The sequence below is a fragment of the Athene noctua genome, chromosome 14 (assembly GCF_965140245.1).
Source record: "Athene noctua chromosome 14, bAthNoc1.hap1.1, whole genome shotgun sequence".
Classification (NCBI taxonomy): Eukaryota; Metazoa; Chordata; class Aves; order Strigiformes; family Strigidae; genus Athene; species Athene noctua.
Genome location: NC_134050.1, coordinates 17190294 through 17216846, shown reverse-complemented (window position 1 = coordinate 17216846; position 26553 = coordinate 17190294). Strand labels below are relative to the sequence as shown.

Here is a 26553-nt window from a genome sequence, read left to right as displayed (position 1 = left end):
TAGGTAGGGTCTAATGTTTCAGTCCCTCCATGTTGTATTGAGTTTGTGGGGCAAGGTTTTGGTAGTGGGGGGGCTGCAGGGGGGGCTTCTGGGAGCTTCCCCCGTGTCTGATGGAGCCAACGCCAGCCGGCTCCAAGTCGGACCCAGCGCTGGCCAGGGCTGAGCCCATCAGCGATGGTGACAGCACCTCTGGGATAACATATTTAAAAAGGGGAAAAAAGCCTCCCAAAACTGTACAACTTCAGCTAGAGAGAGGAGTGAGACTACGTGAGAGCAACAGCCCTGCAGACACCCGGGTCAGTGCAGGAGGAGGGGGAGGAGGTGCCAGGGCCGGAGCAGAGGTTCCCCTGCAGCCCCTGGTGCAGCCCCTGGGGAGTCAGGCTGTGCCCTGCACCCAGGGAGCCCCACGGGGGAGCAGAGACCCACCTGCAGCCCGGGGAGGGCCCCAGGCCGGAGCAGGGGGTGCCCGAGGGAGGCTGTGCCCCCGTGGGAAGCCCACGCTGGAGCAGGCTCCCGGCAGGAGCTGTGTCCCCGTGGAGAGAGGAGCCCACGCTGGAGCAGGTTTGCTGGCAGCACTTGTGACCCCAGGGGGGACCCACGCTGGGGCAGTTTGTGAAGAGCTGCAGCCCTGTGGGAAGGACTCACGCTGGAGAAGTTCGTGGAGGACTGTCTGCTGTGGGAGGGACCCCACGCTGGTTCGGGGGAAGAGTGTGAGGAGCCCTCCCCTGAGGAGGAAGCAGCAGCAGAGACAACGGGTGATGAACTGGCCACAACCCTCATCCCCTGCCACCCTGTGCAGTTAAGAGGAGGAGGTAGAGAAATTTGGACTAAAGCCCAGGAAGAAGGGAGGGGTGGGGAAAAGGTGTTTTTAAGATTTGGGTTTACTTCTCATTATTCTACTCTGATTTGGTTGGTAATAAATTCAGCTAATTTCCCCAATTCAAGTGGGATTTCCTGTGATGGTAATTGGTGAATGGTCTCCTCCTGTCCTTATCTCGACCCACAAGTCTTTTGTTATATCTTGTCTCCCCTGTCCAGCTGAGGAGGGGAGTGATGGAGTGGCTTTTCTGGGCCCTGGGCATCCAACCAGGGCCAGCCCACTGCACATGTAATTCCTTCCCAGCTCTTGCCCATCTGTGTATGGCTGTCCCACTTCCCTGGGGGTCAGTCACCAGTGCTGCCAATGTCACCAGACAAGCACTTTCCTGAGGCATAAATTATTTTTAACTGTATCACTTGTTAAACTATACTAGACTACTAGATTCATTATCTTCACCTCAAAAGCCAGAAGATCCCTAATAATCAGAAAATTGTGGGATTATTCTTGAGCATGTCTTTGGGATGAATATATAGCATTTTGTTTCATGGGCCAATTCTAAAAAAGTGATTTTTCAGTCTCCTTTAACATTTTACAGAGTGAAGGCAAATGTTTCCATTGAATGATAAGGTGTGTTTTTAGGAAAGACTAAGAACAAGTGCTAACTCTACAGCTGGGTTCTCAGCCTTTCTGACAAAGTCAGTTCTTGAAAGAAAAGTCTCTAATAATGTAGTAAACACTACTAAAATTTGCCACCTGCCTTCCACTCCCTCTAATACCTTTAAGGCTGTCAGGCTCTCCTGGGAATGTGCCCATAGGTGTTCCATTCCTTCCTAGCCAGGGAGGACCTTGGAGGAAGGCAGGCAAGCCTGTCCCTGAGCAAGAGAAAAATTCACAAATCTCCACCCTGGGCTTCCTGTGAGCTTCCAAGAACGTGCTTCTGTGACTGCTGCTGCTATTTCATATGCTACTTGTGGTGCCTGGGAGTTGGCTGCAGATGAGGGCCCCTTTGTGCTTTGGGCCCAAACATAATATGGAGACTTAAATATTGAAGAATAAAAGCAGTAGGTGGGCTGCACTGGAGGACACTCTTCCCCAGATCTGTGCTTTGTTCTGTAGGTAGCAAAGGACCTGTTAGCACTAACCACAGAGGTCTGGACCATCAAATAAATAGGGTATCTTTTCCTCTTTCCCCCCTCCCCCCCATGAATTGGCTTTGTATCTCAGGTTCAGAAGTTGGAAAGCGAGACTAGAGCCAGTGAGGAGGAAGCTCAGCCTGGAGCAGTACCTCTTCTGTCTCTTGAGCAAGTAGCAGGGAGGGAATTAAACCTCCCTCAAAACATCTGGCTGAGCTGAGCTGTGCCAGTAATCCACCCCCAAGGGAATATGACTGACTCCTAGGGTGGGGCCAGATCAAAAGGAAGGTGCAGGGAAACGGAAACAGAGGCGAAAAAGAATGCCAAAATGTTTAAAATATATCTGCTGCATCTGTCCGGTGGTCTAGCTCCTGTTTGTGGAATAAATTTCATGAAAGATGCACTTATTTATGTTAGCCTGTGATATGTAGGTGTAGACCAACTGGCATGTTTTAAGAGGTTAGGAAAGAAAAGAAAAAAAGACCAAACTATTTTGCTTGCACTTTCTGCTTTAAGGTAATTTAGTCTAAAAATCTTTGAAGTAAAATAAACGTTGTATTTTAAGTAGCTGAAGGCATTTACTATGTTTGCAAAGGCCTTTGCTCTTTGCAGTCTGGTTTGAGGAGATTTGTTTTTGTCTAGAAGAAACAAAAATATTTGCAAGCTTGCTTTTGACTCCTGGATTGCCAGGAGTCCTCTTCTATGTGAAGTGGAATTGTACAAAACCTCACTTTAGTATGAGTTCAAAGGAGAGATACACTGCTGGTGGAGTGATCTAGAACAGCTACTTTAGAGTCTGTCTTTCATTGGCTGCCTTCAGGAATGATGGGTTGTATTTGTTTCGACTTCCTTCCCTGTAGTGCTGCTGGCAGGGTTGGCACTAACAGGGGTCTTAATGTAGGTGCTGTTCAGAGAGTTGCCCTCGGGACACTGAACAGGTAACTGCAGCTGTGGGGCCAGAACTGTCCCTGAAAGTCTCCTGTGTGTTTGTCAACACCTGAAATTTGGAGCACCTTTCCAAATTTCAAAATGTGCAGTGGACCTGTGCTGTGAAATCTGTGTTCATCTGGTGTAATTAATTCAGCTGGCAGGGACAGATTTATTATCGGCAATGGAAACCCTGTGGAACGTGACAAACCTTGAAGTCAAATGAAAAGTGGAATTTTCAGCTTCATTTTGCTTTGATCTTCCCTGCCAGCTGCACCATGGATATACGCACCACCATTAGGCCAGACCTAAAAATACATTTGTAAGCCCAAAATGTCAATGCATGCAGTGCTGTCATTAAGATTTCTTAGATACAAAAGTTCCACTTGTAATTTTAAAATGGTGAGCTACAGATGCTTATTCCCTCGTCACACATGGATGGGATTTTAGGTTCAGGTTTGGTACCTACCTGTTATATTTTTCAGTGCACTTGAAATCAGATTGTGACTTTTTGTAGAGCTTTGGGATTCAAAGAAGTATCCCTCTGATAGAGTAGCATTACTGCCAATTCAGCATAAATACATTTACCTCTTTTTACAATAAATATATAATATCTTTACACAATAAATGTGTAAAAAGGCTGTCCTATAACCTAGTAAATGTTAATCTTTGCCCTTCAGTTTAAGTGCATGTGCACAGACTGCTTATTTTGAATGTGCTTTGTTAAATCACACGTGATTCTTATGCTGCAGTCCTTGTGTTAGTGTACTCTACAGTTTAGAAAGAACAGTTAAGAGCAACTGAGAACATTGAGAATAGAATAATATTATTTTTATGCGAAGCAATGTGTCAGAATCAATGGCCGTTATGAAACTAAAAATGATGGCAATTAATTACTGCTGTATTGGGGTTGTGGGGCAAGGTTTTGGTATTGGGGGGGCTGCAGGGGGGGCTTCTGTGAGAAGCTGCTGGGAGCTTCCCCCATGTCCGACGGAGCCAAGGCCAGATGGCTCTGGGATGGATCCAACACTGGCCGAGGCCGAGCTCATCAGCGATGGTGCCTCTGGGATAACGTATTTAAGAAGGGGAAAAAAACCCTGTGCAACTGCAGCCAGAGAGAGAAGTGAGACTATGTGAGAGCAACAGCCCTGCAGACACCCGGGTCAGTGCAGGAGGAGGGGGAGGAGGTGCCAGGGCCGGAGCAGAGGTTCCCCTGCAGCCCTGGTGCAGCCCCTGGGGAGTCAGGCTGTGCCCTGCACCCAGGGAGCCCCACGGGGGAGCAGAGACCCACCTGCAGCCCGGGGAGGGCCCCAGGCCGGAGCAGGGGGTGCCCGAGGGAGGCTGTGCCCCCGTGGGAAGCCCACGCTGGAGCAGGCTCCCGGCAGGAGCTGTGTCCCCGTGGAGAGAGGAGCCCACGCTGGAGCAGGTTTGCTGGCAGCACTTGTGACCCCAGGGGGGACCCACGCTGGGGCAGTTTGTGAAGAGCTGCAGCCCTGTGGGAAGGACTCACGCTGGAGAAGTTCGTGGAGGACTCTCTGCTGTGGGAGGAACCCCACGCTGGATCGGGGGAAGAGTTTGAGGAGTGCCCCCCCCTTTCACTGCTCGGAGGGAGGAGGTAGAGCAATTGGGACTAAAGTTAAGCCCAGGAAGAAGGGAGGATGAGGGAAACGTGTTTCAAGATTTGGTTTTATTTCTCGTTACCCTCCTGATTTGATTGGTAATACATTAATATCCTCAAGTCGAGTCTGTTTTCCCCATGACGGTAGTTGGTGAGTGATCTCTCCCTGTCCTTATCTCGACCCACAAGACTTTTGTTGTGTTCTCTCTCCCGTGTCCAGCTGAGGAGGGGAATGATGGAGCGGCCTTGGTGGGCACTGGGCATCCAACCAGGGCCAGCCCACTGCACTGGTTATGTAATAAAGTCAGAAAACACCTTCAAGTGTGAGAATGTGATTAAAGAGATAAACACACCAGGTTAAAAAATAAACAAACCAACCCCTCCCAAAAGACTTGACCTCAAGAAAACAAGCCACACAGTAGTCAATGAAATCTACTCTGTGAAATGCTTAATTTTCTAGTTATCAAAATACCGAAGTAAAACTCTGCAACAGCAACAGACATGCATGAATTTCTCTGCTGTCTTCTGAAATATTTATAAGGAAATCTACTTAAATTCTGGATTTGCCACTAAATCTTTTGAAAAAGAAAACACATAGGAAAGGTTTGTGTACATGACAGAATTTTGCTTGCTTATGCTGCTAGAGCTTGATTTTGCTCTTTGAATATACAGTTATGTTTAAAAGCTACATTCTTCTGGCATCTGCCCAGGTTATGTTCTTCAGAACTCTAAATTAGAGTATGGGCTAAAATAAGCAGTAGTAGGATTTAAACAAATAAGGCAGAGTCAAAGCAAACGCTTTGATCAAGTATTGTTGACAAATGTACTGTTATGGAAAGCTTTAAAGAATGTGTTTTATTTCTGTCTTCCTGTAGTGCATGGCATTAGATGAATCAAAACAGGTATATTCTGAAAGTTACATATCTATTTGTTATAGAAATTGGTATGATTAATCAAGAATTATAGTAGTGCAGTGTGCATGTCTTTAAATGCATTTAAAACCACATTTGGCAATAAATACATCATTTAGTTATATAACCAAACCATTAGTTTAAGAAAAAGGTTAAGAGAAATGATGATGATGATGTGTAAACTCTCATATGTGTATTGAACATAGCTACTTACTCCTCTTTGGATAAAGATTTCAGCTTTTGATAGTGTTTATACTGTCTCGAGCACCTGTACATTGCAACCTTCCGGAGGGAAATATTAAAGACTTGGAGCTACAAGAGCCTTGTACTGTGGTTGTTCTCTTGGTGTTGGTGAGATATTGTCATGTTGCTTGTCACTTCCTTTGCAGTTGGAGGGTCTGCAGTGATTATGATTCAAAACACTGTCCCTTTTTGACTGAGAAAGGCAGAACTGTTGGGCTTTAAACATGGAGAGGCCTTTGCCATGATATAAATATATTAAGGAGCTTTCTTGTGCCAAAAACTTAAAGCTATTATCTGCTAGATACAAACCACTTGATAAATTAGCATGAAAAGCGAGATAGCAGTAGCAGCTTTTTCAATATATGTTGCACCACAGAACATAATGCCTAAAAACGAAGAATCTCTCTCCCTGAATTTTTCAGGTGTTCAAAATCTGAGCTGCATAAATGTTGAGAAGGAATGGTAACGTGTTGGTTGCACTGTGATCGTTCTGTCTGACAAAGAAAGCTTTGAGCCAGCATCTATAACATCTTTTCTGTTGATTTTAGTATCAATGGATGCAAAAGCTCACCTGCCCATCCCCCTGGGCGTGAGTTGTTCCTATAAGAGGTGGGAGACAGTCATCTGCAGTGGCTCCTTTGCTCCTGCAGTTTTTCAGTCTGAATCATTGGTTTAAACTTTTGTGGGTCTCAGATTAACTTAATACAATAGAATGAGAATTTTATGGCCTACTGAAGAGCTGGCATGCACTCATTTCTTTTATCCCAGTTGTTGGATCTGGCAGCAGATCAGCACTTTACCTCACTGTGGTACTGCAAAGCTCTTTTTTGGTTTGGGTGGGTTTTTTATTTGTACTTCATTGCTTTCAGGAACCCAAGTGCTGCTTCTGCATGAGGCTCAAGTATGAACATGCACCATCTAACGTGAGGCTGAGATGTTAGACTCCCGAGAGTCTACCATCCTGAGATGTTAGATGTTTCTTGAGGCGCCCCTCTCCTCCACAGATTTATGGATGGGTGGAGTCATGGGTTCTCCAGCTAAGAGCAGAAAGTGAGGTGGGATGAATGCAGGCCCAGTTGCATTTCTGAAATGAAATATAAGCTTCTAAAATCTCTAAATAGCATGGGTGAATCTTTCTGATGTAGGTGAAGAAGTGTCAGCTGACAGATGTCCTGTTGCCATCATCTTTCTGGCACAGTTTGTGCTTGAGGAATCCAACTATTTTACAGGTGTGCAAATTTTGCTTCTAGTGCTTACACTGCTTTGGAAGGTATGATAGGGGTTAGTGAACCACTTGTGGAGACTTTGTCTCAGGATATAATGTGTATTTATAGCTGTTGTTTAGCTGTATCAACTGAAAATGTGCCTTGTGATGCACCCCCTGATTTCAGGGTCCTATTATTTCCTTAGGAGAGCTAATGAGCTAGCTTGTTTTTCTGATTTAAACAAAGTCTTTATGCTTCCAAAGCTCAGAGAAGCAAACAAATTTGATACCTCATTCTCTTTTGTTGGATGCAGTTATATTTTCTTAAAAATACACAGTTCTACACTGCTGTTGCAGTACAATGTTTGTGTTGTACACTTTGAAAGAATGGTAGGGATGGTTGTGATATAAAGTCCAAATACCATTTCATCATGTGATTTTTCTAGCAAAATTGTTTTAAAAATAAAACAAAAATAATCTCTTTGCTTCTGTGGAATATCAGTTCCCTGATCATCTCTGGAAAGACTAGAATTCTTCAGAATTTAAGTGAACTCCCCTGCCAAAGTGGAAGCCAGCTCCACAGTCTTGTTACAACAGGGTTGTACTTGGGTATTCTTTGAAAGCCTTTTTTTAGCATGATGCAGACTGACTGCTCTCACTTTTTTATCGCTTTACATTTTATCAGAGCTTAAGTGATCTTTAGACTCAAGCATCCTTAATCCTTTGCTGTGGCTGGGCTGTAAGGGTAAGTACCTAAATGTAATGAACAAACTTACCATGAAGTGGAAATCGCCACATACATAAAGTCTAGGAAAGTTGAGTTTAAAGGCAGAAAGAAATAAGATATAATTGCCCAGAAGATCTGAAAGGAAATCTGATTGCACTGGTTGATTTAGAGAGAAACCACTGATTTTCACTGAGGTATTTTATCCAGCTTTTACTTAATTTCACCATAGAATTATTGTGGTCTATAACTGCAGCACTGAGGGGGAAAAAAAAAAAATTATTTGTGGATAATGCCCATATATAAGCCCCTATGTGCCCAGAAGTTCTTCATTACAGCCGTCACTGTTCAAGCCACAGGGTGGCTGTTGAGTGGATTGATCAAACCTGTGAAATGTTTTTTTTACAGTGCTCAGTTCTGGAGACCGTCTCGGCTTCTTGATATGGAAGTTTTCCTCCCTTGTAATTTTAAATGGGAAAAAACGTCCAGCCCTGTTCTTCAGTACAGTGCAAAGGAAAGTGTTGGTGGAGATCTTGCAGGCAGTGTGAGGCTTTGTTCTGTTTTGTTTTTTTTTTTCCCAGCTCACTTTGGAGGACTAACAATGGCTGCCCCCCTCATCTATAGCTCCTTTGCTCTCCTAACTCCTTGATTAACCTTTACCAACATGTTAATGCCTTTCACCTGCACCCTTGTCTGATACCTGAGGGGGGACACAAAAGACCCTCTGCCAAATGTCTGGTGATGCTGACTGGCAGGATTGCGGTAAAAGGAAAGTGAGGAGGAGCCTGACTGCTTTCTCTGTGTGCTGCTCCAGGCTGAGCATGCCCTCATTGTTATTTCTGGATGTGCTGATTCAGCATTGCAATGGTGTGTAATATATACAAAATATGAGTGGCTACATATGTCAGATTAAAAAGTAAACAGGTCAGAGTGTGTCCTCTGATGTGTGTGTATAGCTCACTGACACCAGCAGGAGCTACATACATCTGAAGGCAAATTCAGCCTGTGTGATAAGTGGAAAAAAGTGAGCCTTAAGCAAAAGGAGCAGAGGCTGTATATCATACATTTAAGTGAACATCACTTGTAGCTGTCTTAATATATGCCCTACTTCCATTGTATATCTAACCTTAGTGATTAGCGCCTGTTAGGTATAAAATGTGGTGACAAGCTGTACCTTTCTGTAGTTCCTTAAAAGTTACAAATAGGCATGACTGAGTAGCTGAAGGACATTGAATTAAACATGCTTGAATTAATAGGGTAATGATTGGTGCTGCTCAGAGCTATAAGGTAAACACCAGCCAGAGCTCTGTGCTATGTGGCAACCAGATCAAGCCATGGGGTTGCTGGAAGTATTCTGAAATGACTCAACTTTGTTGTTAAGTGAGAGATAATCCTAAGAAAGCTCTCTATGTAGGCTCCCTGTGCAGTTAACGTTTTAAACCCCCCTTTGGCTTGTTGTTATGACTTCAAAGATACTCTAAAGCCTTTGTTAAATTGATCATTAACTTTGCAATGTTATAATTAGACATTTGAACTTGGCTGCATTCAAAAAGAAAACACAAGAATGAAAATCCTAACCAGTGTTGTTTCTCTGCAGCTCATCAGCATGGTCAAAGATGGATTAAAGTTCCACAGGAGTTAAAAAGCAATGGGAATTGAAGGCATTAACCAGCCTTGCAGGAAGGATAGGGAGCCATTAATCCACAAAGTTTTTCTTTGAAAGTATGGAGGGAGAATGATGTCAGGAACCTGTAGTGGGTTACTGCTGGAGATTTAGATTTAAGCTCATAAAACCATTTAGATGGGAATGTTGGGCTAGAAGCGTGAGTTGGGGAAGCCTTAGGTTTCCAACCCAGCAATCGAACATGTTGTACCAAGCAGTTGTGTGCTGCCACCGGTGTGTCAGGAGTCTGTAAAACCAGCGGAGAAAGCACCGTAAGGCGACTTCACACAATAGCAACGAGCCCAAGCGGCAGCAAAGAAGACTCAGGGTTGGACACCGTGGTTAGAGTTTATGAGGTCCAGGGCTGGGAGAAGCTCAGCTCTACGTCTCCCACTTTCTTTCCTCAGTCTCTCCTGATGGAGTACAAGTCGAGACAACAGCTGGTAGCTACTACACGCCCGGCTGCATAGTGGATGGGAAAACTCATCTCCATAGTAACAGAGAAGGCATTGCATGTGCTCCTCCGGCTCGATCTGGGGAGTAGCTGGCTAAAGACATCTGGTCAGTGTAGCCAATTCTCAGGGGAAATTAGCTCATTTCATCTGATAGTAACCACAGAAACTTTTGACTTAGTTTAATAGTATGATGCTGAACATGAGATAGAACTGACTGGCTCAGCAGTTTTGGAAGTCAAAGATTATCTAACTACTTTTAGATAAATATTTTTTTAAGGAAGAATATTGCTTGTGCTCATTCCTCTACCCTCTGCTCTTCCCCATGGTGATGTTTCGGTCTAATATGATGGTGATTCTTCAGTGTGGGGTGGGTTTTAGGAGTTTAAAGGCAGTTTTCTCTTTGTAAATATTTATTTCTTTTGCTTACATGAGCTCTTTTTATTATACAGTGAACCCTCTAAGCCTTTCATCTTAGTGGAGCTCAATATAGTGTGAGGTACTGTCTGTGTTAACATACTATGGCTTGTACTCTAGAAAGTTCACTCCCCACCCCCAAGATCTTGAATCAATTAACTCTTAACTATTTTCAAAAGAAATACTCTGAACAGCTCATATAGCTACAAATAAACCTCAAAATAACTGGTGAATATGTGTAAGAGTCTTGAGCTATTTAACATCAGTGAAATCAATTACAGATCATATTTTTGTGTACAATCTCAGGAAAAATTTATTTTTGCGGAACAAATTCTGTGTACAATATGCAGAGAGTCTACTGAGGATACGGTGGTTGGGCATGCTGCTGTTTTTTTCTGTTTACCATAAAATTTATCACCTCATACTACGCTGTGTAACATTCAGAAATTTGGAAGAAATTGAATAATGGAACCTTTTTTTCAATTTGCATGTGAGGACATCACTATGTATTTTTCATATGCCAATAAATGAATGTAGTGGACAATAGCTTTTCTGTAAGCATAACGCATGCAGGAAAGTGTCTTATAAGAGGCCCAAGAGCAACACCCGAAATGTGTGGGGCCCAAATAAATGCTTGATCTTCCACAGGCACACACACCCCTCCCCCCTCCTGACACCTACTCCTGGTTGTAAATATTTGCACTCAATGGATTGTTGTGACCATCATGAACTAGAGAATGAAAATGCACAGGCAGGCATAAGCCTGAACTGTGTGTCTCCCTTTATAGAAGACCATCAGAGCTGTCAATCTTTGAGAAGCCCTACCCATCAGTTCTGTTTGAGCATGTGTGGTTGAATGAGAGAAGCGTCTTCAGCTCTGCTGGACAACAGTAATAAATGATTATATGGAGAATAATTGCTGCTAGCTGCCATAGTTCTGAAGAAAGATCAAGGATATCTAAAGGTCTTAACAGAAATCTGAGAAATGCTTATAATAAACAAAGGGGCCTGAGCTTCCTAAAACCAGTCAGATGAGAGCAGCAGATGTTCGAGGGACCCAGGTGGATTATATAGATGTTAATAAACCAGATGAGCTGAAATCAGTTAATTAAAGAAGTTTAATCAATCTGAGTTGATTCAAGAAGTGACTACATGATGAATACATACTCCTCACAGAATGAAGGTTCATTGGTTTGCTTTCTCTGCTGAGCTCACGCTCTGATCAATAGATGTCTCTCTGTGGAGTTAAATCATTGAAACTAGACGTCAGATTTTTTCCCCAAATGTTACACTTTCTACCTAGAAACAGTCCCATAACAACGTGAAGGGTGGTGGAAGAGAGGACATGGAGGAAGTCTTGCCTGTTTTGCTCTTACCTTCATATTGAGTTTTATGGCAAGTGAACTTTGAAACTGAAAAATAAACATTCTGGTTTCGTAGTTTAAAAAAATTTCTTTCTGAAAGTGATTTACATTTAGTCACATTTTTTTTTAGTAAATGTAGGTTACAGAAATCAATAGGAAAAATTCTACTTAATCATAGAGAAATTATATATATATTATAGAAAACCTTATGAAGACAGGGGACTTCAGGGGCTTGAGTTGGACAGTTGTTTGCCTTTCTAGTTTTGCTTGTGTGTTTGTTTGTTTGTATGAAGCTGAAGGACTTTGAAATCTGCAATGTCTTCCTGATAAAAATTAGAGAATCCTGATGAGTGTGATGATTAACATGAAATCATTTCTCTTGGGGTGTAGAGGGGGTATTTCTTTTCTGCTGGGCTCCTTGTTTTCACAACACTTTCAGGAAGTTTAAGTCTCCTCTGACATGACCGACCTTCTGATCTGTCCAGATTGACTGGTGGATATGGGAGTTTTGAGAGGGAAACTGGAGGCAGACAAGGTAATCACGTGGACCTCTCTAGGGAGACCAGCCCAAAAATAGAAACCCCTCATAAACCTCTCTTTCAAGTGAGAACTGATAGTAAATTTCCTCTGCTGTTTATACCATTGCTCCAAGTTGAGAATACCTCATTGGATAATTAAAAGCATTTCTAGGCTGACCCTGAATTTTTTTTTGCAGCTTTTAGCTGTCTAAAAGTTAGGTTAGGTAATATAAGCAAATCACATAGGCTTTCCCTTCACAGAAAAGGATAGGTACTGCTAGAAGCATAGTTTATTACATCTTAAGGTTCCTAGGACACTTGAGATGAATTTCCCTTTGTATGTGCCCGTTTCTCGCCATTAATTATAGAAAAAGCCCTGCATGTTTACCCTATAAATTCAAGTACTTGAGTTTTCATTCTCTGTGAAGTCACTTTCTAGCCAGGCAGTTAATGTTAACTTAGTTAATCAGTATTAATACTAATGTTCTTTGTATAATTGTTTTGTAGTTATGAACATGCTTGGAATATCACACATCTGGTCAGGGAGGTTTTTAGCAGCTTAGCTGGTATTTGGAATATGGTACAATTACATTTCTGATGCCTGGATACATGCTGGCCTTTGTGTTTTCCTTTCAAGAAGCATAAATTAGTGATTATACGGCTTGGAATTTAGATATATGCAGTGTAAGGGTATAATCTTCCCTTTCTTCCCTTTTCAGCAGATAGATTTATCTGTGCCTGTTTGTAATGGATTGCAGCTTGTTTCAAGGGTCATCCCATTCTCTTCAATGGGAATATTCGAGAATAAAGTGATATACAGTGGAAGAGGTGTCAGAAATCAGCTCTGCGCGATGTAGCACGGGCAGCTTAGTGTTAAAGCCCCGAACCGATGTCTAATCCTGTGATCCAGATGAAACAAAATGTCAGAAGTGTTCTTCCTGCCAAAACTCTGAATAGCTTCTTTTATCATGGAGTCCTATGATTGTGTTGGCTCACTGGCAGAGTTGCACAATGTACTAAGCAGTGGTAAGAGGTACAACCTGAGCAAGAGAGAAGCTTCTCAGCTCTCGAAAAGGAATAAATAATTCAGTGGGGTTCCTTTGAGCCTGAATTCTGACTGACTTATCTTTGTATTTATTTTAACAGTAAAACAAGTTGAATGTTGAAAAAATCCCGCTTTCCCTGCTTTAAAGAGTAGAAAGAACCACATAACATAAAGTTAAAAGGAACTCCTTGAATGTTGTTAAGGATTCCAAAAGTAGTCTTTAATTGCTGCCAAAACTAATGCGTCTGGAATTTCCATGGAAAACATCAGTGCAGTTAGTATACAAATACCTCCAGTTTGCAATAGATTCTCCACCCCTGCCCCCAAGCTTGTCCACCCTGTTCTCCCTGATAAAAAACATTATCCGCGTTCAACACTATGCTTCAGATTGAAACAGCCAAACACGACTTCTCACGCCATACGAGGAGACACGTGGTGGTAACTCCTTGGTGTTGCCCCGAGAACTGATTGCTTATTCTACAACCACCGTTGTTTGCTATCTTTTTAAACATAAAAAATAATCACATTTGTTGAAGAGATAATTCCCACAGCCTGCAAATAATTCATGAAGTGTTTAAAAAGGTGGGCTATTGTAGTGTTTTTCAGGGTGATTTAATACCCAAGATGAACACACTTCATGTCTTCATAACATGAAATATTCATTACTATTACTCAGAAGGTGTGAAACCACATATAGTATTACCAGAGACTTTCTACCACGTTTTGAGTACTGTAAAGCATGCTGTTTAAACAGGCACAATGTTTCTGGCTTATACAGTATGCCACTTGGGACAAGTAATATGGTTCATGATAACAGAATTCTCTGATGTAACATGCTAGGGGCAGATTTCTAATGAGGAAAGCTGTACTGATGAACTTATTAAAACATGCATTCATGTCATCAGTTTTGGTATCCCAAGTGCAATAGCTTATAAATATTCAAATAGCCAGTTATGGGACACAGCTGTACCATACTTTCATGTTTAGTAGGTTTCTTTAGCCATCCAGCTGATGAGGAAACGCACGTCGTACACAAAGCAGTCCCTTATGTGCTTTTCTAGCATAATGTAATTGTTATTAATTACACTCTGAACAGTACTAGCAATTGACACTTCTGCTCAAAGTTAAATGTGCAGTGTGTTATGTGTTCAGGAAAGGGGCAACACAAGGTTGTCATTAAAGCCATTTTTAGCAGAGCTGGAAATGGGACACAGATCCAAGCATGGCAGACTCACTTGTTTCATCCACTGAGAAGGAACTCACCAAATAGGAGAGTTGGGTTTTGCTGTCTTGCTCCCTTTGGCAGAGGATGATGGGCCTCTGACCCTGGGTTCCATGGTTTAGCCATCTTCACTGATGCTCTAAGAAAACTGGAAAACTATCCAAGCTGAACTGCAGTTTAAGTAGCCTTTTCCTCCTGTAGGATATGTAAAGCTGGCTAAAAACTTTGACATTCGATAGTTTCTACAAGTCCTGGCCACTTGAGATACTATTTCTTTTGTAAAACCATTGAAAAAGAATGTAACACAAATTCTTTATGTGCAGTATTCGTGTGTCAGGATTTGGTTGTTGTGCACCAGGACTCCCTTTTTTCCTCCCCCTTAGTCCTAGAAAAGAACTTAGCCTCCTGACTAATTATTTTGCATACTGAGAAAATACTGCTTTAAAAGAGCATTTTAGAGTTGGAAGAACATTATCACCTCTCAGTAATGACATGATGCAAAAAGTCACACATTTCAGTTTGTCACACAGTGTTGGCTTGCACACTGGGTTAGTAAATATTAAGGTTGAGTAGCTTTAAAGCAAGGAATCACCTTTCTTTAATGTAACCTCTTGCTTCATTTCTGTTAAGACAACTGGTACAAATGTCAGTTCATACTAGTTCTTCTGCTGCTGAACAAATATCTTTTTGGGTGGGACAAGCATCTTTGGTTCCAGTGGGTAATCTTAGCTCTCTGGTTTGACAGTGAGAGCTTTGGTATCCAGACTAGACTTACATTTTTTTTTTTGTTGATGTGACATCTAACACAATGGGATTGTGAGAGGCTTAACCCAGACAAACATACTAAAACCAACTTTTAGTGAGTATCAAGAACTTCAGAGAAGGTGTAAAGAGAAGGCTAAAAAATTGGATGATCTTTTGACATTTAAAAAAAAGAGAACAGTTTTTGTAATTCCTGACACAGTTTGTCTAGCTGTGGAGCAAGACTGCCATATGCTTTATCACATAAGGTATTGGGAAAAAATGTTTGGAAACAGAGCATTTCCAAAGATGTGTTTAGTTTAATTGCTAATTTAAGCAACAGTAAATCTCAGATCAAAGAGAAAGCCCTAGAAAATTCAACTATTCCTAGAAAAAAATCATGCTACGAATCACCTGGAAATACAGCTCCCATAAATAGGAGATAAGCTTCAAGCTTTAGAAAAATGAGCACAATCATAGTGCATCCATATGAAGTTCGGCTCCACTGCTACCAGTTGGATTTTCTGATATGTTAATGCATTTTAAATGTATAACTAGTGCTCTGGTTGTTCTAATAACATATATTTTCAAGTGGACTCTAAATCTGTCCTGCATTGCCCAATGTCTCGGCACAGAAAAGGCTCATCTGTCTCTAAACCATGCTCCCTGTGCCCCTTCCTTTAAGTTGCAATTGTTTTTCCCTCTTCAAGTACCACTCCACAGAGGGGATTCTTCTGGTCGGGTGGCTTTTGCTTGCTACATCAGCTGCCTGCTAGCCTATGTACTGTTGCTGAGCCTTTAGTTTATTCTTGACATGTCCTAGGCATTGCTTTTATAAGGTCTCTCCTTTTCCAAAGAGTTTTGGAGTACAGTGTTGCTGAATTCTGCCAAATATCAGTTTGGGGTTTTTTTGTTAAATTCATTCCATATAATGCCTATTAGTTTCCTGAGGTATTTGATGTCTTGAAGCTCAGAGCAGCTGCCACTGAGGAGGCCGTGGCTTTTTTAAAGAATTTTTTTCTCCCAGCAATGAATAGTGCACTTGTCCTTTATTTGTAAAGGGAGCAGGGGAAAGGTGATAGTGAGTGAAGGGAGTTTCACAGAGCTGGAGTTCTCCTTTCGTAACTTTGAATTCTGCAAAGAGCTGCCTCTGTTGCACCATTTATTTATGTTGGACCCAAAACTGATAGAAACATGAATCCAAGTAAAAATATAAGTCTTTGCACATAACGGTAGCTTGGTTAATGGGGTATGCAACTTCAGAGAGATCTGGCTTATATCTTCATTTTGCAAATGTAAGTTTAGTTTGGTCCGTTTGGAACATTATCAAAGCTCTAGGGAGAGTTTGCACTGAGTTAATCATGTGCTTTGGTTGGTATAAATTAACTTCCCATTTTGGTATGCTATAATCCTGATGCGCTGAATGATAGCCACAACTGTTTAATGCTTGCTGATTAGAACGAGTGCAGGAAATTGGCACGAGGCGGAAACTACTTGCCTTCAGTATGTGAAATGTATTTGCCACTTAGCTGAAAATGCTGACTTTGTTGCCTTCGGTTAGGTTTATTTTGCATGTCAAATAATTCTCCTCTCCTCCTTCACAAATTTTAGAGGCAACTGTAAAATGCTGACTGAATGGGCTGTGTACATATGGCATCTGAGAGGTTTTTATTAGCTTAAACTAGCACATGTGTTTTCCTGTGAGGAGTATTAAGTGCCTGGACTACAGGTTTAGTGTGTGACTGTTTTTGCAGCTGTGTGGAAGAGCATGATGCGTATTCCCTGGAGCAGGCCTGGGAGAGAGCTCAAGTATGTTGAGGCAAAAACAGGTTGTGTTTATGGGAATGTCAAACAGAAATATGGCACTTGAACTCTTATCAACGCTGAGCCTGATACTGGTAACTGAGCAGCGGTTGCCCAGGTGTGTGAAAGGAATGCCCCACTTCCAACTGCGCGGGATGTTGTTTCTGAACTTGACAGCGCTATCCTGCAATGCTCTCCTGCTAGTCTGGAAAAAATGAAAATGTTCTTTTGCCCTTTGTTATCTGGAGGTGGTTGAAACCAGAGTTAGACCATTTGAACTTTAGTTCTTGTTGAACTGTTATTGAACCACCTGACAGGAGGGTGCAGAGAGGGGGGATGAGTCTCTTGAGCCAAGGAACCAGCACCAGAACAAGAGGGAATGGCCTCAAGCTGCGCCAGGGCAGGGTCAGGCTGGCTCTGAGGAAGGATTTCTGTGCAGAAGGGGTTTTTGGGCGTTGGAATGGGCTGCCCAGGGCAGGGGGGAGTCCCCATCCCTGGAGGGGTTGAAGAGTCGGGTTGACCCAGTGCTGAGGGATCTGGTGGAGTTGGAAACTGTCAGTGGACTGGATGATCTTCAAGGTCTTTTCCAACCCAGATGATTCTGTGATTCTGTGAACAGCATGGTCATTGCTCTGGCCAGAAATCTTACTTTTGGAGGATGAATTTGAAAACATGCTGATTCTAGAAAAAGAGGATATCATGAGTATATGTAGAAGTAGAGGTTATGTCCTGCTTTTGGTGACCTCTCACTCTTCTGGAAATCTCACTTGCAGAGAACATATCCCAGAGAGGGTCCCATAAAGCTGAAAACCATGTAGAGGAGCTGGAAGGGTACAGATGAAAATCCTGAAGCAAGACTGTCTAGCGCACAGTACAGTTTTGTAGATTTTGTACAATTTTGTAGATTTTGTACGCTTTTGTACAGTTTCTGTACTCCTCCTTAGAGGGAGTGCAGGGCTGGGGGGGATGTCTTGTCTGCAAAAGGGAGGTAAGAAGTTCAAACTTCATCAGAAAGAGTTCCTCTACCTGCTTTTGCAGGAGCAAATTATTGAAATAGCTCATAATAGCTCTCAGGATTTAGATGTGGGTGCCTCATGATGTCACTGTGCATATCCAGCTATAGTTCCATCCACAGTGCTACTATCTCATTGTCTTCAAGTGTTTTCTAGGAGAGGGTGGTGAGAGTACTGGGTTTCTCGGATTTGGAATGGAGTTGAAGACTGCACGTAGTTTGCTTCAAGCTGTATGAGAAACCTGCAGCTGATAGCAAATCAAGCTCTGATTTTCCTTATCTTTTCAGTCTTCCTGACTCCTGCCTACCCAGGGAATGAAGACAGGCATTGCTACAGCTTGCGGGCATGTTTTTTCTTTGTTTGGACTCTGAATAATGCCCTTAAGTTGAGAAATCTTTGTAGGTCAGAATGTCTGGGCTGTGGGTAAGGTTGAAATAATGCACATGCAGTGCTGTCAACTTCAGAGGAGCGTGATGCTCAAAGAACCAGTAGAGCTTCAGAGGTCAGGTTTACTGCAGAGTGGGGATGTAGATATCCTTGGTCAACTGTACGGGGGAGAGAAACACAAAAAAGGAAAATTAATTTTGTTAAAGCTTATTTTCTCGTCCTTGTTTTGCAAGTTTCTAGAGAAAATAATGTAGTTCCTAAATCCTCCACTTTCTATTAAAAATCCCTTTCATGGCTTAAATCTACACATTTCTACAGACACACATCTTGTGTTTAAAAACTCTGTATGTTAAAAAAAAAGAAAAAACCACTAAAATTTAAATGTAAAATGAAACTTGGCTGCAGTTTGTGTAAAATATGATTCTGTTGAAAAACACTGTTTTTCAAGAGCAAGTACTGATTTAATGTAAAAGATAATTGAAAACTAGATGTTTCTAGCTTCCCATCCTTACCAGTCTGTTTCCTCTTCTGCCCTTTTCTAAGAGAATAAGAGATGAGTAAGGAGGAAAAATGAATATTCAGAGAAAGGCTAAAATTATTTTCTGCTTTTCAAAACCATTGGAACAAAAATTATTTTTTATCGATAATCTTTCTGTTTTAAAACTTATTATTGCTTCCTGGCTGCTATCACAGTGTGGCCTCAAACAACAACCAAAAAAAATGCAATAGTATGTCTGAAACTGCCAGATTTCAAGTGTTGCTGTTACCAAACTGTATAGCAGGTGACAAGAGCTTGGCTATTACATCTTAAAAATGCCATCTACCATTACCTTCCCTTTTAAGTACACAAAGTGAAGTTATTGCAGGTTAAGATGGGCAGATAATGGCCAGATTCTTCCTTTGTGTGGCTCTGCTTTCAGGTAAGAGATATTGTGCAATATTTATTTTCTCTCAGAAAGAAATAGTGTTGTAACAGTGATAGTCTAAGGGTATAAGAGAAACATGGTTTGCTGGAAGACACAATAGCTTTTATTGCCCTGTCATTTATAGCTGGAAAAAACCAGGCATACAGTTGATTTATGAGGTCCCCTAAAAAATTCAATGTTATCTGTGGAGCAAAGGGAAGACTTAAGAACTGCTCAATGTAGGACACAGTGGATATGAAGTAGCTTTGTAATAAATGAGTGAGGAAGATTATTTAATCAAAAGCTTGCAACAAGATACTTGACAGGATAAAAATAATCAGATCAGGGAAAGTAACCACTGTGTAAATAGTGTTAATGTGAAGAGTTCTCTGTAACATAAAAATATAGACTGCTTGGCTTGGACTGATTTTTTTTTAATAGTCTGTAGCCGTTTCTTTCTACTCATCTTAGCATATTGTATGTACTAACAAATGAGTATGTGAACTGTGTGTATGTGTGCTTAATCTTAAGTAGGTGCATAGTTCTTTTGAATTCAGTGAGATCTAAAATTAAGCATATGCTGCACTGGGTGGAAGCCAGAGCATTTTTTACTTTGAAGGAGATGATCCTGTATGAATTTCTTCTAGAGACTTTTATGAAGCCCTGAAGAAGAGGTTCATATGAAATAAACAGAAAGAAAGTGTGGTGGGTTTTAATCCCCCCAGTGTTAGCGTGTTGACACTTTGTTTCTCTTGCTACCTACATTGGGTTTAAAATTGAGATCTTGAGCATGCTTTGTGATGGGGGAGAACTCCACATTAAAACAAATATTGTAAACTAAATGTGCAAACCCAGTTTAATATACTTCTGTAAATTCCTGGTGGATATCATCAGCAACTAAGTTGAAAAGCTGAAGATGGCTGCGTCATGAAGAGACTTGTGCAGGGGTGACGGTGTGGAAAGTTGTTCTAATGCAGCCGTGCTCTGAGACCATGCCTTCACGTGCAGGGTTACACCACTGACATCTGAGGCCTTTTGTAGTTGGTGGAAAAATTTCAACTGCCTGCGTTTGGATTTGGCTGAAACCTCGAGTGAGAAGAGAGCTAAGAAAATCAATTAAAGGCTTTTTAAATGCACCTAAGGGAGTTAGGTGCTGGACTCCTATTGAAATTCAATAGGATTTAGTTGCTTGGAGCCTTTGGAAAATCTCAATCTAAAACTGCAGGCCTGCAGTATTCTTTACTGGTCCCAGTGCTATTGTTCTGTGCTCTCAGCACCGATTAAGAGAAAACAGAAAAGCTTCGGCACAATCAGCTGTTCTAACTGTCTCCTAGTAAGTGTCCCTTATTTTTCAGGACATGAACACTTACATAAATATTATTTCATCTCAATTAAAAACATTAATAAGGGGACTTTAATGATGTTCAGTAACTTCTTAGGATTAATTATGGGCCTCTGAAGGTAGAAATGTGTTAATGATATCATGGTTTTTGTTTTCTGTTGCCTGTTTAATATTTGTTGCCAAATATGCTAGATAAAGAATTTTAGCAAATAATACCAGACTTTCTGAAAGGAAGGAACACCAAATGTTCTGGCTTTAAACGTTTTAAAAAAACTTATTCTTGTTTTTCACTTGAAATGATGCAGTTTACAAGATCTGTGGAAGGGAGGGAGGGGTATAAGTAGCAGGGGGCAAATCCCCAATCCTAAATAGCACTTTTGGCACTTGCTGTTGCTCAGTAAGTGTTTATATGTATGAAAAACACATTTATCTTTTTTTTTTTTTTTTTTTTTTTTTTTTGATCTGTACTTCATCAAGTTGGGGTTTTTACGTTACTGGGCTTGGTGTCTTTGTCTGTTTGCCTAGGCCATCTGATTCTGCTGTTCTGTGTATCTTGGAAAACACAGTACAGCTTTCAGGCAAAAATCCTGCCTTTCTCAACAGAACAAAGAGGGGCCTCTCTATACAAAGTGAGTGAGATTAGAAGAAACAGTTGCCTTCGCTGCTGTTAATTTGCATACCCTGCTCGGGCCACAGACAAGTGCTGTCTGAAGCGTTTTGTGAGCCATGATGTGTCAGGTGAACAGTGTGCTGCGAAGTGGACTCCAGCTCTCTCTGAACTAATGTGTAGCCTGAGTGGTTCAGTTTTGGAATCTCACCCTTCTCTGAGTGTAAATGTAACCTGTTGCTCTGCATGAGAGACGTGTTCCTGATTTTTTTGACCTTTCAGTGGCTGTAGAGGGTGTGCTGCATCCATCCCTGCCTGTGAAGATGCTGAGCCTGTTTCTCTGTTGCCCACTCCAGCTCCAACAGCCCTTGGCTGATGGCAAGTGCCCCACTGTCACTTTGCATTAGCATCAGCAGATCTATTGTCCCCTCTCTTGGCTCCTTCAGAGACCTCCTTGTCTCAACTTCTGAAGATAACTTCTGGCAGTGTCCTCGCTCCACTGCTGCCTGAGCCTGCAAAGAGGTTACTGTTCCACTTTACCGTTGGCACGCTAGTGTTGCCAATAGGTATCAGTGCAAGTAGTGCCACAGGAATCTTATAGCTGAGGTAGTGCTGGTTGGCATGCAATCTCTATAGAAGCTATAGGAGAGTTTATTTCCTTGTTTAAAGGAATTCATGGCAACTTTATCATCCTTGAAGCTAGAATCTGAAAGAAGACAGATTGGAAAGAATCATGAAAATAATGTAGTTGATCCCTCTGGTGAGGATAATGTAATAGAGCTTGTGATATGGCAGACATGGTTAGGAGTCGTATTCCCAGTAAAACGTTGGGGTAGGAGGAAGTTCTTACCGTAGAAGTGTGTGCTTAGGAGGCTTAAAGTCATTCCCACTCACCAGTGCCTCTAGTTTCCCTGTGCTTGTTGCCTCCCTTTCCTCTTAGGGCAGCCACTTCTATGGAAGATGGAATAAACTGTACATCATCTTTGATTCTTGGTCTTTAGTTAGCTCATCAGAATAACACAGTGCTGTGCTTTGCCTCCTTGCTCCTAAAAAATGTATTTTACCTCTCTTTTATGTTTGTGGAGTTCACTGAAAAAAGTCTAGACTCAGAGTAGAAATATTCATGTTCATAACAGGTTTCAGATGACCTCATCTAGTCCTCCCACATCAAATGGCTGCCTGAACTTCTGTAATGCTCCATGACCAGTTACAGCTTTGAGGTCTACAGGCAGAGCCGCAGGCAATATATTCTCTATGCAGATGCTTTCTCAGCCTCCAGAAACAATTTCTTTATCTGTTAAGTAGCTGTTGTTATGGTGTCATGATCCATTCTGTGTCAGGTTTTTGTTGTGGTTTTCTTTTCCCCAAGCTATTAATCTGTCTAATTGCTTAAAAACATCTCCTTCAGCTAAGTTTAGGGACGCTGTTCTTCCTTTTGGAGTTGCTACTGCACTTTATCTCACAGTGTGGATGTTGGATGCCTCCCAAAGTTGGATTGTAGCTCTTCCAATCCAGTGGGGGTGGAGTAGTAATGGAAGGGCTTTTCAAGATGCATTTATTAGCAAAATAAATATAGTAATTGCTAATTAGTTAATTAGCAAAATAAATATACTAAAGTGCTAATATACCTGTGTGTATTTGTTTTCATAGATCTGACTCCCCAGTCACACAGCTGAAGAAGTCTGGTTCCTCCTTCAATTCAGTCACACTCCTTTTCATGAGTAACTTTTCCCTGTTGTCCTCTGATGGAAGGGACATGCTTGTTCTTTTGCCTTATGGCATCCTGAAGTTTATCAAGGCAATAGTTAAAGTGTCCTTACCAATAGCAGGTCCAGTTCTTTGGTGTAAGTCAAACCTAATACATGGGCTTTTCATTACAGCTGCTCTTCAAGCCCTTTTCTGTGTGTTCTCTGTGTGGGCTTATTATGAAACTGTGATTAATCCACAGGAACTGTGGAGATACGGGCTGTAATGACAGATAGTATGGGTATGTTTTTCAGGGGACTGTGTTTTTATGGATCCTGCCTAAGTTCCTTCATCAAGGTGATGAAAACTGTACTTCAGCCGGGTGATTAAGTTATGACATATCTGTCTCAGGCTGAGGATTATTTTTATGTTTTATTGGCTCTTTCATTATACTTCAAACAATTCCCAAAGCTCTCCATGTAGTGCCTGATCAGCTCAAAGGAACTTCTGTTCCCCTTTCTAAAACCATGAAAGTGAGTAGTGAGGTGCACTGAAAAATCTGTCGTGAGACTTCTGAATTGGATCCTATATGCTGACCCTACTCCTGTACCAATGCACCAGTGAGGACTCAGGCTCCTTTACTGGTCTGTATGAGAAATATTTAATTTCCAGGCATCTGCTAAATGAGCCTGAGATGCCTGGAGACCTATTGTAGTTTCGCCAAGCACTGTACCACAGTACAAACGCTCAAGGCTTGTTACATTAGTCTAGTCTACCTGTTCCTTTTAGTTGAAAGTTGTGAATTTACGTGCGAGAAGTTGCTCATAGCTGGAAAGTTACCAACACCAGTAGAGTTCTTCAAGAAGAGCAATCTACATGTGTATCTCACATTCATCTTCTCTACTTTTCATCCAGAGTTGATCTGGTACTTGGTTGTGTTGGGATTATGTGGTTGGGAAGGCATGAAGATGGCATTAAGCATATGCCTGGGCTGAGCAGGAAGGATGGCAGAAGTGAGGGTACCATGTACAAATCAATAATTAAAAGACAAAAAAAGTCTCTCCTCTTAAGCAAGAGTGCTCCTGGATGCTCACATGAAGCTACATGAATGTCACATCTCAGAGGGCTCTTTTTACCATGTCAGTGTAAGTTTTTTCTCTCTGATGTGTTTTGTTTTCAGCCTGCAGAAAGGGTTGAGCGGGCCCTTGAACAGTGTGGTTCTTGTGTGTCTGTAACTCTAACCAGGAAAATTGCTCCACTGAGCCTTAATCCCTGCTCCCACTAGTGTTTTGCAGGCAGTTATTTTCTCGATATTTTAATTTTTCTCTTATGCTGAATGTTGCTTTATTTCTTCTTTCACTCATTCTTTACATCCTGTCTATCCTCTCTATCTGCTCAGCACTTTATCCTTTCCGTTCTCCTGTATCAGCTTCTCAAATCCATGCTTCAGTCTAGCTGATTCATTGAGAGAAGTGCAAACTTTTATACAGTGCACTTAAGAGGTAGGTCTTAATCAGGCAATTAGGAGAAAGTGTTGAAGAAACAGTGGATCAAATGAATCTGTAGTGCAACTCAGGTGTGAGGCCAGGGTAACTCCTATTTAATGGAATTAGCCCTAATTACTACCAGCATGAATGAACTAAGGATCATGTTGGCCTCCTTCTAGTTAATGTAAAGTTTCATGTTAAACTGTTAATTGGGAAAATATAGGCAATAGTTTAGTAGCTCAGGAAGGCATAATTTTCTAATGTAATTTTTCCTTGTCTGCAAGTTTCTGGCTGCTTGTACAAGTGAGTCCCAACAGACATTCATCAACCTCCCCCGCCCCCAGGAGACTACTTATTAGACTTATGCAACACAAGATATTAAAAACACTTTTGTCTGTCACATAGCCACGGGCAGGGGAGGGGGAATTTGCCAGTTGCTAATGGATACCTGGAGTTTTTGTGTATGACCATGAAGAACAGCTTGTGCACTTTCACCCCCGATGTTCCCTGAATAACTTGGGTCTCATTTAGGTCAATAAGCCTTTATCAAAACGTCAGGAGTGAAAAATGTGTCTTGGTGTAAGCCGACTGGTCGTTCCCTCCAGTCACCGGAGTCTATAGGACAATCAATGTTCTCTAAGCTTGTCTGCATGTCACGCAAAGAGCTGGATGACAGTAACCATTGACTGCGTGTCTGTCGCATTGTCTTTGGGACAGCCCCCATTTGCATACTTGCCGGTGTGCCTGTTAGCCAATGAACCATGCAGGGCCTTTAAAAAACATACCCGCACAACTCCGATGCAAATTTCCTACGCAGAGAATACATGCTTCTTTAAAGCACAATCCAGGCTTTCACTTTCTACCTTCTTGCTATAAAACTGAAACTGTGATCCTGACAAGGCCACGGTGCCCGGTCAGAATGCTGTTTGTGGTTTCATTGTGCTAAAACATTAACTTTTCTCAAGGTTTTTCTTTGCCTACCAAGCTTATTTTGTTGTTGTTCTTTTGCTCTTGGGGATATCTGAACAGTATTATCTGTGCTATCACATATGATGTGAGGCCATACATCCCTTCCTCAAATGAGTTATTTTGAGTGAAGGACAGTTTTTGCTCCCTGTATGGTTGCTATTGTCTTTTGTTGAGAGAGTTTCCTCCGTGGTAGTGATGAAAGGAGACGTACTAGCCTTCTGCATACAGAAGAGTACTTGGATATTAGAGTATCTTGACCATGTCTGTGAAATGAATGCAATCACCTGCTCAGAAAAGGTGGCCTCTGGTGCTTTATTTTGCTGTGACAATTCAACAGCGCCTCACGTAAAGCAGGGCTCATAATTTTGCCATTCACTGTAGATTCATAAATGACATTGTCCAATTTCACCTAAAGGCAGAGTTTTATTGCGTTTAAAGCTTCTCTCATAAGGCACAGGCTTTCCTTAAAGTGTCTGCCCCAGATGCTGTTTAGATTTATGATGTTCATTATGACTTTATTTTACTGAAGAATATTCAATAATAGTCCAATTTAAAAAAAAAAAAAAAAAAAAAAAAGTGAAGGGTTCTGGTGGATCCTTTCAGAATGAGGCTGTAGAAGAGATTCTTGGCTGGGTTGAAGGGTCTGAACTTCATATTTGTTACAACCAATGATCTGGACAGTTTCATTATATCTTGAATATCTAACAGTGACTATAAACAATTGTGATAGCTGTTCTTCTCTATTTGACATCTTGCACAGGTTATGAGATTGTCAAAACTAAGAGAAAGGTTACTGGCTAATGTTCTCCTACCTTTTCTAGAAGGGTCACAGAGTCAAACTTCAGTGATGTAGTGCTCTGAGATGAACAGTTTGTTATGCCATCAGTTTGTTAGAGCCACAGAAAGATTACAGTGAAGTCAACTGATTTGTAAATGTTTCCTGCTCTTTTTACTGTATACAGGCCTATTATTTTACTCGGTATTCAGGGCAATGTCCCAAGCATTTCTGAAGCTAATAATATGACTCCTATTCATCTTGACTGGACTAGGGTTGTATCCTGATTATTTCAGTTAATTTAGAAAATAGTCATAGGTACCATCTTGAGTCCTGTTTGCCAGTCTGTTATGAAAAGCAGCAGTGAGCCCTGCAGAAATGTGAGTGGGCTGGATAAAATGTTCCACAGCATGTTGTCTTTCCTGCAGTTCCTCTTTATATTGAATGACACTATGAAATAAGCAGCTTGTTCTCTTAATCTGCATTATCCTATGTGACTGTGATGCCTTATGATCCTTGGTTTCTCTGCGTTACTCCTTCCATACATCATCATGATTTGTGTGGTTTCAATTACAAG

General features: G+C 41.6%; 1 protein-coding gene across 3 annotated transcripts in view; it reads left to right on the top strand.

The window, feature by feature from the left end:
* Window positions 1–26553, top strand: part of KCNQ1 (potassium voltage-gated channel subfamily Q member 1) — a 361692-nt gene that overhangs the window by 63871 nt on the left and 271268 nt on the right. The window lies entirely within an intron of this gene.